Here is a 12,186-nt window from a genome sequence, read left to right on the forward strand (position 1 = left end):
TACTTTTGAGGGGGGAAAAAAATCTATTGCCTACACTTAAAAGATTTTTCTTTGCATTCACAGGTACTTGTGCTCTGCGAGAAAATGAAATAAGTAGAGGCCAGATTTTCGCCTTAAGGAAACTCTTGCTGGTAATTAGGCCTTGTGAGGCTTTTAGGGTTCCACTTCCACATCTGAATGGGCTTATTTTTAATATAAATGTAGCCCAGCAGCAGAGTTAACAACAAAGAATCCATTTAGGCCCTTATGCTTTGTTGCAGTCTGGCTAATAAAAGACTTTGAATTTGCAAGAGTAAATGCTCCACTCATTTTTGTAGGTTAAGCAGTTGGCACTGCGCTTTCCAGCTTACCTCTGGGCACATTAATCTTTATTTTCTCAAGTGATCACATTACTCCACACAGCATATGTGCTGGCTTACACTTGTTTGTGGTAAAATACATGGCCAGTGGTGTTCATAATGTCAAAATGTCTCAAATGCAGGACCATTCAGCCCGTCGGGCTTCTTTTGGTTGGTTAAGCTGGCCCAGCATCTCATCCAAATACTTTACAGAAGCTGTCAGTGTTCCCACTTCACCTTCATGACCATCTGGTTTTTTGGCGATTTCCATGACCCTTTGTCTGTTTATTGTTTTTTTTTCTTCCCACCTAATTCCCACCACTCTCTTTAAGGGTGAGAGTCACCATGTGAGTTGAGGATTTGAAGACTATGATTGGGTTCTCCTGCAGTGTTTGCTGCTTAACATGTAAGAGATTTGTTTCACTTAGCCTCTTCTTTATTATTAGTATTATTATCACTATTATTATGACCTTTAGTCAAGGGATTTACTTTTTTTGCTGGTCCGTTCTGAACACCTTCTAGACCTGGTGTGTGTCTTTTTTGTGGTGTGATGACCACAGCTTTACACAGCACTCGAGATGTTTCACTAGCATATCACAAACATAATGCCCTTTGATTTATATTTGTATATTCATACATATAATCAAACATTTGCCTTTGGTTCTTTCTGGCATTTTCACATGTTGTGGCCTGTAGGTCAGCATCACCTGTCTTGTACAGTTAGGTCCATAAGTATTTCACAGTGACACACTTTTCATAATTTTGGCTCTACTTGCCACCACAATGGTTTTGAAATGAAGAAATAATTACATGATTGAAGTGAAGGCTTTCAGTATAATACAAAGGGTTTACCAAAAACATTGTATGAGCCATTTACGAATGAAAGCCATTTTCTGTATAGCAACGCCCCCACCTTTCCAAAAGTTCAAAAGAATTTGGACATTTGACCGTCGAGCTGTATCCTAGCCAGGTGTGAGCAGGTCCCTCCTTATGTCAATAACTATTAAGCAGGTAGAAGGTCTGGAGTTGATTCCAAGTGTGGAATTTACTTCTGGGAGCTGCCACTGCAAACTCGTAATGTGAGGTCCAAAGAGCTGTCCATACCAGTAAAAACAGGTCATCGATAGGCAGAGAAAACAAAACAAACCGTTTAGAGAGACAACAGAGACTCCTGGGGGGTATTTTTCGTACGTGGATTACTCGTTTAGCCGGATGTAATTGTTGATGATTTGGCCTGATCCTGGATCTGTCGGTTTTTCGAAACTCTTGCTGGATGTGCTGCTAGAGTCCGGTTTGTTCGATGTAAACTAGGACTAGCTCGCACACTTAATCAGTGTCAGTACATGGAATTCATTCAGTCATGGCTTCACTGTTCATGAATGAACGACCAATTTATATCTGTGCACAAATTATAAGAAGAGAATTTCATATAGAGAGGGGTTTGCGCAATCGGCAAGATCCTTTATTGCTCCCGGAGGAAATTCTTTTCGAAAGATACCGCTTTAGACCAGGGGGAATATTGTACCTCAAAGATTTATTACCAGCTTATATTCGAAGTCAAACTCAGCGAAGTCGGGCTCTCACAACCACACAGACAGTAGGCACTGCTTTGAGGTTTTTTGGCACTTTTTTTATATACTGTAGGCGATGCAGAAAATCTATCTAAAAGTGCAGTTTGCCAGGCAATTCGTAAAGTCTGTTTGGCTCTGAAATATTTCCTTCAGGTTTTCATAGTGTTTCCTGGACACCTGCGTGTGCAGACAATAAAAGAGGCGTTTCATGCCATTGCAGGTAGGTAATACACAGGCAAAAACACCCACAGTTCCATGAAGAATCTCACAATCAGCCTAACATTCTCATTACCCAGGGTTTCCAAATGTGATTGGGGCACGGGATTGTACGCAGATCTGAATAATCAGACACAGTGTCTTCATCAAATATTTGACCTTCGTCAATATCTCATTGGTCAGACACAGGTTCAAGGGATATGACATTATCTGCAACTAACCCAACAAAAAAAGAGGGCTATATGGAACATACCTATGGTACACATCGTTGACAAATATATGCAATGACCATCCCTTACCTGAAATGAAGTGACCGCTGCATCCTGCCACTGGTTCTGAGGAGGAGCTTTGCAGTGGAATGCCCTCAAACAGGGCGTTGGGCATTTTGCTGGATAACCAACTCTTCTGCAGGGGTTAGGTCTGGACCGCGTGGACCTCCACCTGTTTTTTGCTTGTCTGCCTTCTTATTAGCTTTAGAATTAATGTTTTTTTTTATATTATATATGATGTATATAATCAACATCATGTCAACAATTCTTTAAATAGTTATACAGTAATCCCTCCTCCATCGCGGGGGTTGCGTTCCAGAGCCACCCGCGAAATAAGAAAATCCGCGAAGTAGAAACCATATGTTTAGATGGTTATTTTTATATTGTCATGCTTGGGTCACAGATTTGCGCAGAAACACAGGAGGTTGTAGAGAGACAGGAACGTTACTCAAACACTGCAAACAAACATTTGTCTCTTTTTCAAAAGTTTAAACTGTCTCACAATTAAAAGAATGCAAACATATCTTCCTCTTCAAAGGAGTGCGCATCAGGAGCAGAGCATGTCAGAAAGATGGAGAAAAGCAAACAAATCAATAGGGCTGTTTGGCTTTTAAGTATGTGAAGCACCGCGGTACAAAGCTGTTGAAGGCGGCAGCTCACACCCCCTCCGTCAGGAGCAGAGAGAGAGAAAGACAGAGAAAAACAAACAGTGAAAAATCAATACGTGCCCTTCGAGCTTTTAAGTATGCGAAGCACCGTGCAGCATGTCGCTTCACAAAGCAGCTGCACAGAAGGTAGCAACGTGAAGATAATCTTTCAGCATTTTTAGACGAGCGTCCGTATCGTCTAGGTTTGCGAACAGCCCCCCTGCTCAATCCCCCTACGTCAGGATCAGAGAAAGTCAGCGCGAGAGAGAGAGAAAAGTAAGTTGGGTAGCTTCTCAGCCATCTGCCAGTAGCGTCCCTTGTATGAAATCAACTGGGCAAACCAACTGAGGAAGCATGTACCAGAAATTAAAAGACCCATTGTCCTCAGAAATCCACGAACCAGCAAAAATCCGCGATATATATTTAAATATGCTTACATATAAAATCCGTGATAGAGTGAAGCCACGAAAGGCGAAGCGCGATATAGCGAGAGATCACTGTATACCAATATTTACCAGTTTGAAGTATATTCTTGTACTTCACTTTAACCTGTTCCCATGTTCTCCTTGTGCTCATGTTTGATCTGGAATTATGACATATTAAATATGAATTTACATGCATATTTAATATATTAAATGTTAATTTCCCCTTGGGATTAATAAAGGATCCTGTCTATCTATCTATCTATCTAATCTGACACACAGGAAATGAAACGCTGCCTTCAGTAAGTACAATACACACTGCTTAGCGTTTAATTTGTCGGCCACTTTTTGCCAGCCGTCTTTTCTGGTTTGAGCTGCTTTTGCAGTGTTACCCCATGTGCATATTAAATCTTGAAATTCTTCATGTCCTTCGAATAAAAGGTCCTGCTCCGTTTGTGTGGGAAAAAAAAATGCGCCCGTTCTTTCGTCATTTTGTTACAGCCTATCAAAGACTTGCTGATCATGTTTTCTAGACTCAATATATATGGGCTTTTCAATCAGTGCGCATTCATCTCGGATGATTAGATCCAGCTAGACTAATCTAATACACACCTGCTTTTGAAAAACCAACTTGTCCCAGATGAGTGTCACTGGCATTAACTCATCCAAGATGAGGCACCTGATCTCGGATGATTTAAGCGACGTACGGAAAATACCTCCCCGGTGTGGTCAAAACAGACATCTGATACATTCTTAAAAAGAAGGAACACACTGATGAGCTCAGCAACACCAGAAGGCCTGGGCAGCCATGAAAGACAACTGTTCTGGATGATGGCAGAATTGTTTCCTTTTTAAAGAAAAACCAATTCAAAACATTTAGAGAAATTGAGAACACTCTCCCAAGGTAAGAATATCATGGCTGAAGTCTACAATCAAGAGGAGACTTCATGAAAGTAAAGACAGGGTTTACCAGAAGGTAAGCGAGTATGGAGAATGGAAGGACCGGCTTATGATTTGTAGCATAACCACATCATCTGTGAAATATGGTGGAGGCCGAGTTATAGCATGGGCATGTGTGACTGCCAATGGAAGTGGGTCACTGGTGTTCATTGTTCATATGACTGTTGGCAGGAGTAGTAGGATGATTTCTGAAGTGTTCAGGGCTGTACTGTCTGCTCAGTTTCAGCCAAATGCTGCAAAACAGACTGGGCGACGATACAAAGTACAGATGGACAATGAGCCAAAAAATACTGAGACAGCAAACCAAGCTCTTTTCAATGGAAACTAGTGGAATGTTCTACAAAGGCCAAGTCAATCAGCTGACCTCAACCAAACTGGACATGCATTTCACATGAAGACAAAACTGAAAGGGGGCGGCATGGTGGTACAGTGGTAGCGCTGCCTCGCAGTAAGGAGACCTGGGTTTGCTTCCCAGGTCCTCCCTGCATGGAGTTTGCATGTCCTCCCACAGTCCAAAGACATTCAGGTTAGGTGCATTGGCGATCCTAAAATTGTCCCTACAGTGCGGTGTGTGTGTGTGTGCGCCCTGCGGTGGGATTGAATCTGGCAGACCCCTCGTGACCCTGTGTTAGGATATAGTGGGTTGGATAATGACTGACTGACAAAACTGAAGGCAGAAACTCCAGTGAACAAGCAGCACCTGAAGACAGCAGCGGTAAAGGCCTGGAAAAGCAACATCAGTAGGGTGGAAACCCAGCACTTGGAGAAGACCACGGGTTCAGATCCTAGGGAGTTATTGACAGTAAAGGATTTTCATTATATTCATGATTATGTCAGTCTGTCCAAATACTTTCGAGCCCCTGAAAATGAGGGGACCATCTATAAAAATGGCTGCCATTCCTACATGGCTGTTTTTATTAAATGCCTTAAATGAATGCTGAAAGTCTACATTTCAGTCACATCTTCATTGCTTCTTTTTTTCAAATCCATTGTGGTGGTGTACAGAGCCAAAATTATGAAAATTGTGTCACTGTCCAAATACTCCTGGACCTGACTGTATTTATAACTTTTTACCTCATGTAGCACTTTGCACATCTCCATTAACATGCATTTTTTTTCTATCAAGGTTCAATGATTTGTTTTATTCTCGTGTTCATTTTTTTCCTTCTGATTTGGATGTTGTGTGAACAGTTTTGCAACTTTAATTCTGCTGGTCTTTTTTCCTCTCGCTTTGGGCAGGTACACAGGCATCTAACCCTACTTTGTCACCAACAAAGAGACAGGACCGCAAGCACATGGCATTTTTCAGGGTGAAGCCTACAGCTCTACTACAAGCCTTGGAAGCTCTTCTTAACTCCTCAATTGAACGCCTGCCTGCCCCCATGCTCGGTGAGTATAAAGAGTTTCTAATTAAGAATCTGAACATTCCTTTCCAAGGGCTGTTGATTGAAGAACATGCCAACCCACTCGTCACGCCGCGCAGCAGTCGGATCACAATACTAATGAGCAGAAGCACAAAAGCGAGCTCATGACGAGGAGCTGAGGTGGCCCGTCTCTTGGTGCAGCTCCGGTGTGAGGCTCGTGAGGACACCAGGCGTCTGCCGTGTGATGAGGAGAGGAGGCCGGACCTGTGTTAGGATGCGCAGAAAAGAAAAGAAAAGAACGCTTGTGTGAGTTAAGAGGCTCTTCATGTGCTCAATTGTTCTGAACTGGCTGTGTTGTCCAGTTTGTAAACAAGAGCTAATGGAGATGTTTTAATAGCCATGCATTACTTACCGTATAATCCACTAACTTGGGTATTTCTTCTGAAATTCTGAATTTTGGAGACTTTTCTGCAGTGCCTTTTATGGAGCACACAGCAACCTGATGTGGACAAGACGTGTCCTGCATTCATAAAATGGCACATATCCGGTGGTCCTACGTGTGGTTAAGCAGCAAAAGGAATTTCTAAATTTCTTATACACTACCAGTTGAAAGTTTTAGAACAACTCAGGGGTTTAAATTTAAAGTTTAGGTTAGCAAAAAAATGAAATTTCAGCAATATTACAAACTAGCAAAATACCCGCGCTTTGCAGTGGCGAAGTACTGCTTTAAAATTTTATTAAGAAGAAAAGTAAACCTTTTTAAACTGAGGGAAAATATACCAATAATTATTTGTTAAGGATCTCTTTGTATACCACGTTGTCAGTTCGGCCCTCTGGTTGTAATATGACCAAGCTGTGCGCTGAGCTTACTCTTGAGCATGCAACGTACAGTTGGCCATGTGAAAAGCAATCTTGCCTCAAATCAATGCCAACCTTTTGTAGGGTCAGTCCCTGAGACTTATTAATTGTCATTGCGAAGCAGAGCCTTACTGGAAATTGGAGGCGTTTGAACTGAAATTGGTTTCATCGATAACTTCGCATCCAGCTTTTGAGAGTTTAAACATTCATAAACATCAAAGTGTCCACTACTTAAATCGTCACCTGTGAATCTAAAATGTTTAAGAGGCATTGGTGGTTGTCCAAAGGTGTAAAATATTTGGCTATTTCTGTACACTTGAAAGCGACAACCGAACAATTCAGAGGCAGCCATCAACTCACATGCAGAACCATAGGTGAAGGGCTTAAGTATTTCACTCTTCTAGTGCTCCTGTGTAGTATAATTATCTCCTGTACCGTCATCAGTCCACACCTTGAACCTGTCCCAGTCATTCAATACATAAGACACAATGTTCCTCCGGATATCAAGAGTGAGCCTGATATGCAATATGTAACACAGAGAATGGAAAAGGCAGGCGCCATCTCCGGGCATGGAAACCACTTGGTAAGTGGCAGTTCTTTGACCGATGGTGATCACCTCGATAGACATGTTAATGGTGGTACGGTTGGAACGATAAAGGAAATGGGTACCTGAACAATGTAAACTAAGTCTAAAATACCTACACAGTAACTATAATCGTAATAAACGAACAATAAAACAGCGGAGAAGCCATGGATTAAATAAAAAGGCTGCAGTTATCAGCAGGGAGACGTGAATACCGTGGCGAAGCAAGGAAGGGAATGAAGAGACGGGAGCAACGGACGGCCTTATACAGGCAGGCAGCCAACTAAGTGGGAGGTGTGGGGATGGGGGACCCAACGCCACATCACATGGCGACCGAGCTGCAGGCTAAACAAAGCCCGCAGCCTTCTTTTTACCTGGCGGCTCCCCTGCTTCTCCCATCGGGCTTCTCAACAGGGGAGTCTCCCTACCTGCAGCTGGTGGCCTTCCGATCCCTGGCTCCGGTTCTGCTCACCCAGACCGAGACTTGGGTCCCCAGCGACCAGGATGCTCACACTGGGCCTTCTATTCCAAGTCCCCGACTCCCACTGGGGCGAGCCAACCTTCTCCCAACAAGCGCTCAGCAGGAGCGACCACTACCGTCGGCCCTCGGGTGCCAGCCAAACACCCCACTCGGGCTCGCGTCTCCCAGCTGCTTGTATACAGCGCCAGTCTGCACTCACTCGCTCGCTCTGCTTCTCTCTCTCACACACACACACACTTTCTCCTCGCTGCTTCCTGCCTTCTTCCCTGCAACCTCCATCTTTCTTTTTGTCTTTTCCTCTACTGGCCGCCTCGCGCTTCTGTATAACATGGGGACGTGGATCAGTTGTGGCAATCGGCAGCTCCCGGGAACAATTACAGATGCGGACGACTCCTCACCTGTGCACTTAAGTGAGAATCGCCCGCATCACGAACTCCCTGGGAACCACTCGGCCACACACCACCTCACTAAGCCACGAGTGCGGCGATTATTTATTTTAAAAACCTTTTGACATGAGCTGTGGACCCGCTACACCACAGGGCCGTCCAGGGTGTATGGTGTGAATTGACACACTCTGTTTGCTTTTCTTATTGCTGCTAGGTACCTGTGTATTGTTAAGATTAAAACTTATTAAATGTGTATTCCTGTTTGCACATTTGCTCTCTTCTGCTGTCAGGGCTAGGAACTCAAGTTAATTTTGGAGGGAAGAGGGATGATTCCAACAGCGAACAGCACAGTGGGGGGAACGCCTCATTGGTTGGTAAGCGCCGTTACCCAAGGCCTCCGTGTGTCTGAGTTATTCTTGAGGACCAAGGTGTCCAGATTATAGTCGCAACACATCTCGATGTTGCTTACCCTTGTGATTCCCTTTGTGGAGTGTGATGGAGAGGTGGACGGTGCTGGGATTGCTCACAATTAGTGTTTAAGCGAATAAGAGTCTGGGTGGGTCTTTCTGTTTGTGTGTTGTGGTTTGACTGTGAGAGTTGGCCAACTCAAAATCAACTCGGTGAGTTCAAGTATCCCCAGGATGATACGACATAACGCCGGAAAACAGAGCTGAGGGTCAAAAAAAACCAAAGCACATGGCTGTAAACAATGGAAAAAGGTAAACTGCCTGAAGACAATGACCAGGAAAACCCAAACATGACAATCGGGAAGAAAATAGCTAAGAGTCGATAAGCAAATCACAAAGAGTTCACACACACACATGGTCGTTCCTGGACGAAGCGCTGAGAAGTGGTGTGTGGTTTTAAAGCTGCTGTGACAAGAAACCTCAACACCCCTGGTGACAGTGTGATTACCTGTGGCGGGTCACCAAGGGCCAAACAAAAAGCTGTGGCTCAGCAAACTCAATATGATGATGATAATATTTTTAGTTCCTTGGTAGTGAAATAATAAAAGCAAAACAACCCTGGAATCAGCCCAGCCGCTCTTCTCTGGACCTTCTCTAGTGCTGCTATGTCCTTTTTGTAGCCCGGAGACCAAAACTGCACACAGTACTCCAGATGAGGCCTCACCAGTGTGTTATAAAGGTTGAGCAGAACCTCCTTGGCCTTGAACTCCACACATCAAGGCGCTATATGACCTGACATTCTGTTAGCCTTCTTAATGGCTTCTGAACACTGTCGGGAAGTCGATAGCTTAAAGTCCACTATGACTCCTAAATCCTTCTCATAAGGTGGACTCTTGATCTTCAGACCTCTCATTGTGTATTCAGACCTCTCATTTTTACTTCCTACATGTAATGCTCGATGTACTCATTATTATGATGTATGAATTGTGTATCATAATATCTATCCATCCATTAATCTTTAAAGCCGCTTGTCCTGAGCAGGGCCATAATAATAGTGAAAGGAAGAATATCAAATAAAAAGAAGAAACAAGCGATGGAGGATAAAACAACCAGCAGAAATAGTGGAGGCTCCTTGTGGGTTTATTTCATCTGCTGCATTGTTTGCTGAAGATCTTGACGTATTTCTTTTTGATGTTGTTAAATAAAAATTTGATCACAAAAAATATATTGCATGTAAAACAATAATTATGTGTAAGAGCTCATTAAACACGCAGAGCAGACTGACGTGCTATTTGTGGCCCACAGCTCTTTGTGTAACGCGGTTTACTTGGCCGGGTCTCCTTTGTGTTCTCCTGTTATTGTGACACTTCCCAGGGTTTATGGCTGCCATCTTGGGCTTTGTCACAAATAGCCAAACGCAGCCCCACGGGCCCTGAGTGCCACCTGCTGGCCTGACCTCCAAACTGCCACTTGTTATTCCTAAACAGCTTGCTGAACACAATTTGTTTTTTTTTCTGTAGGTTTGACCCATCATTTCTATCACTTTTTGGTACCCCAAACCCCCCCCCCCCAATCTGTACAAAGCTTTCTGAAGGATAACTGGCATGGGGTGCGCTGAATAATGTTGACCCAAGGGCTGAGAAGTGGCATGTGTGCGTGTACCACAGTATTTCTTAAGCGTCTGACCTTCAACCCCTGACTTTCCTCCAATAGTCTGATCAGACCTCAGGCGTCCTGAATCCCACCCTACTGCCTCTGCCAAAAGGTGCCATCCCTCCACACGCCCCAGTAAAGACTGGTGCCATGCTGACTGAAGACAAAAATGGTAATCTCATCTATTCCCAGATATTGGAGAGGATGATTCTTACATGATGGGCAGGGCTCTTGACCAATGAATGACCAGGAGAGGCGGGTCTTCAGGTGCGTGCACTGCTCTGATTTGTGAATGTTTTTATTCATCTGAACTTGCAGGCGTGTCGCTTGTTGTGGATGACATGACGTGTGAATTACGCAGCACCAGTAACGGCAAATTCTTTTTACTGACATTTTAATGTTGTTTGCAGTGTTCCAGTGTTGGTCTCGCTCATTCAGAAACTTTATCTTCATTTTCCATAAAAACATGGGGTTACATTATTTTTTTCTTGCCCTCATTATATTAAAAAAATCAGGAGTGGTCTCCCCTCAACTTTCTCGTATACTCAGATATGGGGATGGATATTTGAGGAGTAAACCACAATGATTATATTTTTATATTATGGACATTAAAGAACCGTCAACAACAAATCAAATCAAATTAATAATACATTGAACAATTATTATAAAAGTAAAGTTGAATATATCGGGTTCTGCAGCTGCATGAATAAAAAGTAAAGTACAACTTACGGTTAGTGGAAATAGTCCAAAAGTTGATAGAAATCTACGTTTTGTACCTAAGACTTGTATGGAAAATGTGCTGACCGAAGTGAAAGTGGACTCAAGTGATCGTGGTCACATACTCACACACAAAGACAAAATTCCAAAAAAAATTATTTTCGGACTCGGGGAGGTCTAAAACATCGAGATTTATCAAAATCTCCAAATATGATTTTTTTGAGGATTCCAATACTTTCCATATAACGTAAAAAAGTGATTTTTGGGTGAAGAATTCCTTGAAGGATGTTGTGACAACTTCAAGTTATGCACTGAAAAGACTGGGGAGAAAGTGATCAGCTTTAACTGAAATGCCCGAGACGCAGCTCCACAAGACCACTTGGCAGGTCGCCGTCTTCCACCAGGTCCATATCTGGAACAAGTCTGTGTAGCTCTCTGTTTAGTTTTTAATGTTTGGATTAGTAAGTAGTGGGGAGATTACTGGTGATATGACATTTTCAACCATCTCCAGATGTTGTTTGGCTTACAAGGCCAGTTGATCCCAAAGCCCCCCCCCCCCCCCCCCCTTCCATTTTTTAAAGTGTCGGAGTTTTAGGACAATCAAAAGTAAGCAGAGCGAGGGGCTCAAGTCACCAGTGCGCTGTGGGTCCTGCTCGGTGGCCTGTTATTAACCACATCAACTGGTCGATCGATTGATCGGTGGCTCACACGCTCGGAGACGTCACACACTTTGCCCCCAATACTTCACTCTAATGAGGTCAATCTGCACCAGGCAGAATTTTCTCTTGCCTTTCATTTGTCATGAGGGATTTGGAGCCGATTGCAGTGCCAACCTGGCACCGCAGTGGTCAATGGCACGCTCGTACAGGTGGGACTTTCACTAAAACAAGATGTATAAATAATGACAGACATGGAGTGTAAGGATTGAACCTGTGATGCCCGCCACCACTCTGCACTACGGCTGCTGCTCTCAACTGCCAAACCAGAGATGGGTCCACGTTGGCTGTGCCCACTCTGCTCTTTATGTCATCCTCCTCCTGTCCTGCTCTTGTGGCACCTGGTATAAACCCAGTGGCTCTTTCCTTATCTCAACTGCTGCCGGGATAGGTGCCAGTTCTCTGTGACCCAGGAGTGGACAAGCCAATCTGACAAGGGATGGATTGTCAATTCCTCCGTCCATTTTATAAACCGCCGCACACAAACTCAGACAGGTATGCCAGTCCATCACTGAGCACAGATACTTGGTATGTGGGATGGCACACCTAGAGGACTGGCAGCAGTAGTTACTGTTGGGAAGACTCAGCCACCCGTCAT

The sequence above is a fragment of the Erpetoichthys calabaricus genome, chromosome 9 (assembly GCF_900747795.2).
Source record: "Erpetoichthys calabaricus chromosome 9, fErpCal1.3, whole genome shotgun sequence".
Classification (NCBI taxonomy): domain Eukaryota; kingdom Metazoa; phylum Chordata; class Cladistia; order Polypteriformes; family Polypteridae; genus Erpetoichthys; species Erpetoichthys calabaricus.